The 5000-nt window shown below is 44.2% G+C and overlaps 1 protein-coding gene and 1 long non-coding RNA gene across 24 annotated transcripts in view; one reads left to right on the top strand and one right to left on the bottom strand.

The window, feature by feature from the left end:
• LOC135106514 (multiple PDZ domain protein-like) overlaps window positions 1-5000 on the bottom strand; it is a 456199-nt gene that overhangs the window by 262633 nt on the left and 188566 nt on the right. The gene's annotated exons all lie outside the window — the stretch shown is intronic.
• LOC135106518 (uncharacterized) overlaps window positions 1-5000 on the top strand; it is a 61951-nt gene that overhangs the window by 18912 nt on the left and 38039 nt on the right. The gene's annotated exons all lie outside the window — the stretch shown is intronic.

The following is a 5000-nucleotide window of genomic DNA, read 5'->3' as shown; positions in this document are numbered from 1 at the left end:
TTCCTGTATTATCATTATCATTATTATTATTATTATTATTTTTATTACTATTATCATCATCATCATCATCATCATCATTACTATCACCATAAGACTCTTATTGATGTACATATAAAAAAGGTAATAAAAATAAACTCTAAAATAAACACCCAACTCCCTTTATTAGTGTTACCAAACCCAATAAAAACAAATCCAATAATAATAATAATAATAATAATAATAATAATAATAATAATAATAATAATAATAATAATGATACACCACACAGCCCCAGTAACAGAAAACGGAGTCGAGGGTACACTCAAATACTGTAATTGCGTGCCACTCCCAAGCACTGAGACGAAGGGCAATAATGAATGGAACTAAATTATAAATAGACTTGAAACTTTAATTAAAATATGGCGCGTGAACGGCAAGATAATGGTGGGGCTTGGAGGGGAGAGGAGGAGAGGAGGGAGTGGGGCTTGAGGGGCTGAGAGAAGGGGGAGTATGGAGTGGGAATAGGAGGGGGGAAAGGGGAGGGTTCTTATCGTAATGGCTGGAGGGGGAAACTCAAGAAATTATGAAGTCAAGGGTGGCCGGAAACTTATTTATTTATTTTTTTTCCTTCCAAGTAACGTTTTAAGCTGCCTATTGCCTTCCTCCTCCTCCTCCTCCTCTTTTTCTTCCTCTTCCTCCTCCTCCTCTTCCGCAATTTAGGTGCCGTTCTGAAATGAGGCAGTTTCCCTTAGCATTATTTCATTTCTCCACATTTTCTTCCTCCTTTTTCCACTTATTATTACTCAGGAACCCTCACCACAACCGTCTCCTCCTCCACTTCCTTTCCCTTCATCATCATCATCCTCTTGCTTGCTCTCTCTCTCTCTCTTCCTTCCTTCCTCTCGTCCCTCACTCTCCGCTTCCACTTCCTTCTTCCTTCTCATCATCCTCTTCCTTATGTTTCTTTCTTCCTCTTATTCCTCCTTCTCTTCCTTCATTTCCTTCTTCTTCGTCATTCACTCACTTCCTTTCTGTTGTCCTTCCTCCTCATCCACCTCTTCCTCCTCCTCCTCCTCCTCTTCACACCACACTGTTCTCTCACCCGTGAACGCGAGGAAAGCTGCGCTCACAGGAAACTTCACGCTGCGGGGGGAAACTTTTTCGCTTAGTGTGATGTCCCGTAGTGTCCAGTTTTGTCATGTTTTCCTGGTCATTAAGTATTTTTTTTCCATCAATCGACTTTTGTGTTATAACTCTTTCGATATTCCTCTTCTCTTGTTTACTTCGGTTCATTTCTCTGCTTTCCATATTCATGTTTTTTTTTTCTCTCCTATCTTTTTAAATATATTCCTGTTTTCTATTTGTTCACCTCCGTCCTATTCTTTTCTTCTAATATTCCTTGTACTCTCTCCTCTTTGTTTATCTCCATTCTTCATTTTTCCCATCTTTCCTATCTCTAAATATCACCTTCCCTTTTTTTACCATTTATCCAGTTCTCCTCTATCTCCACTCTTCTAATTTTCCTTTTCTCTCACCTTTATGTTCGTTCATGTTTCCCTTTCATGTTCCTTCCGTCTCCCTTCTCGATTTCTTTCCACATTTTCCCATAATGCCTTCGTGATTTCGTATCTTCCTGTCTATAGTTACAATCTCCCTTTTTTGTCCCTCTCTTCCTTACTTCCATTACTTTAATCTTCCCTTCTTTTAACCTTCACTTCCATCTACTAACGCCCCTTTCCTTCCTCCCTCCCCTCCCTTCTCCACTAAGTCTCATCCCTCTCCCCCCCCTCCTTTCCTGAACCTAACCACCACGACACTTATCCTCCTCCTCCTCCTCCACACTCTCCTTCCTTCCTTTCTTCCTTCCTTGCCCTCAAAAGCGTAATCTCCCTTCGTTCTTTCTCCCCTCCCTCGTCCGTTCCTTCCGACTCACCTTCCATATTCGTCCCTGGGAGCAATTTAGTCCCCCCTCCCTTTAAACAGAACGAAAAAAAAAATGAACAGAAAACGTGAAATTCTAGGTATAAAAAGCAGCAGCGAAGCAAGGATAGTAATTTTGGTGTTGATGGAGAGGCGGCAAGGGAAGGCTAATTCTGTAGCTATTACTGAGCGTATATACATGGAGATACAAGACAAACAACACGCCGGGCGCATGGAGAGAGAGAGAGAGAGAGAGAGAGAGAGAGAGAGAGAGAGAGAGAGAGAGAGAGAGAGAGAGAGAGAGAGAGAGAGAGAGAGCGTGTCACAGTGACCTAAGAACAGAAACAGTACGTCAAAACACCAATAATCATAATGCAGGTATAAATGCCAACTAGGTGCCACTGTCGATCACACACATACACACACACACACACACACACACACACACACACACACACACACACACACACACACACACACACACACACACAAGCAAGAGTTCCAGGAGTTAATTCCAGCAAAAATCGCCCAATGAAGCAACCCTCGCCACTAATACAAACATGTCCGACACACAACTCGACGACTTTCTTGTTTTTACTAAAGGACTTACGTTTTCTTTAATTTGGGGGAATATTGAAAACCGATTACATTACGAGGAGGAGGAGGAGGAGGAGGAGGAGGAGGAGGAGGAGGAGGAGGAGGAGGAGGAGGAGGAGGAGGAGGAGGAGGAGGAGACAAGCAAACACTCCACCACTTTCTCCTCCTTCACTTCTCCCTCCTTCATACTCATCTTTTCTCCTCCTCCACCTCCACTTCTCCTCCTCTTCTCTCCTCCTCCTCTTCCTCCTTCATTTGCCTTTTCTCAGGGAATATCACGAACCTGTCTGCTCTCTCTCTCTCTCTCTCTCTCTCTCTCTCTCTCTCTCTCTCTGTGTGTGTGTGTGTGTGTGTGTGTGTGTGTGTGTGTGTGTGTGTGTGTGTGTGTGTGTGTGTGTGTTTTATTAATTTTCGTTCGGAGGAGCAAGTGTCTTTATATTGTTTAACTTGACTGCCTTTTTCTTGGAAGAGACGATACAGAATGGAGGAGGAGGAGGAGGAGGAGGAGGAGGAGGAGGAGGAGGAGGAGGAGGAGGAGGAGGAGGAGGAGGAGGAGGAGGAGGTGAAAAAAATACAGACGTCAGCATTAAGAGGACAGGAAGGCAAGGCGGAAAAGAGAGGAGGCTATGAGGATACCGAGGAGGAGGAGGAGGAGGAGGAGGAGGAGGAGGAGGAGGAGTGAATGCGTAATTAGAGAGATCATGGAGGCGTGGTTCCGGGGAGCTATTGTTGTTGCGTGAAAAATAATGGTGAAGGTGTTGTTACTATGACTACAGAAGTGGTGGTGGCGGTGGTGGTGATGCGTGATATTGAATGATACTGAACATAACTCCACCACAGGCACCACCACCCCCACCACCACCGTTACTACTGTCAACACCACCCAGCTCTATTCTTGTCGCCATTGTGGTTGTGAACTGCACCATATCATCACCGCTGTCCATTACTCAGGCACTATATAATGTCACTGTAAATGTATATATCAATCAGCATATTTGTCACTGTTAGAATCACCATCGTTATTTTCGAGTATAACATCATCACTTCCTGCCATCATCATCACCATCATTCTAAGCACTATCATTCACATCACCATCAGAGTCATTATCAACACCATACTACCACCACCATATACACTTCACTAATCACGCAGATAATGAAGTCACCATCATCTCCATCACGACAATTTCAGATAATATCCCACACGTGTCACCATCACCACCACCACCATCACCATCACGCAACACCACTACAGCGACACCCAACTCCACTAACTCACCATCTCTTTCATAAACCACCAAAAAACCACAACCATCACTCACTAACACTTCATCACCATCAGCACGATCAACACCTTATTTAAACACAATCCATCACAACACCACTTCCATTCACCACCAAAGCCACCACAATCACCACACTTCACCACTGCACAAAGTTATCACCATCCCCTTTCTCATCACCAGTACCACCACCATCACCTCCTCATCCATTAACACCACTAAAAACACCACAATTACGAATTACCTAGCCATATTTCACCATTCACCACAATTACCACCACCACCACCACCACCACCATCACCACCACTCGTCTTCAACACCAAGCCACGAGACACCTCAATCCCAGAGGAGAATGACCTGATGTGACCTTGTAGCACCACCACCACCACCACCACCACCGCCACCACCACCAGTGCAGCCGCCACCACCACACCTCCATCACGTCCACCTTCACCTAACCTTCCAGCGCCTCCGTCACGCGCACACCTCCACTTCCTCCACCTTCTCCACATCTCCCCCCAAAAAAAAGAGAAAGGGAAAAAAGAGTAAGGGGGTGGAAAGGGCAGCAACATTCCTGTCTTACTCCTACCAGGTTTTTCTTATTAGGGGAAAAACTTAAGGGAAAAACGGAGAAAGTAATGAGTTTTTTTTAAGTGTTTTCTAAAGGGATTTCTACATGGCGTGACAGTGTGAAGGACTTTTATCTTGCTTTGTGGTGAGCTACAAGGATTTGGTCTTATCTACATATATAAATTTTTACATTACATTATATATTTCGTCGTTTTTTTTTTATCACATTATCATTATATTTTGAAAAGATTGTCTGTCTGTCTGTCTGTTTGTTTCTTCGTTTGTCTATCTCTTTAATTACCTATCCGTGTGTTTCTCTCTCTCTCTCTCTCTCTCTCTCTGCATCCCTCCCTCCCACTCGCACACGCCCTAATTTTTCCCCGCTGTTCGCTTTGAGTTATGGAATTCACAGCAGCTAACTCTACTGAATAAGAGCAGCATTCCGCCTCAGGCCAGAAGTCACCTAACAAGACCCTCATCATGCTAACCTTTCCTCTCTCTCTCAACTGAATACCCAAGAAGAGAGAGACTGAGAAAGAGAGAGAGAGAGAGAGAGAGAGAGAGAGAGAGAGAGAGAGAGAGAGAGAGAGAGAGAGAGAGAGAGAGAGAGAGAGAGAGCTGGAAAGAGACAAATGATAGAAGTGTGTGTC

The sequence above is a fragment of the Scylla paramamosain genome, chromosome 13, assembly GCF_035594125.1.
Source record: "Scylla paramamosain isolate STU-SP2022 chromosome 13, ASM3559412v1, whole genome shotgun sequence".
NCBI classification, from domain to species: Eukaryota; Metazoa; Arthropoda; class Malacostraca; order Decapoda; family Portunidae; genus Scylla; species Scylla paramamosain.
The sequence above is the reverse complement of the archived record's forward strand: the minus strand, read 5'-3'. Positions and strand labels throughout refer to the sequence as shown.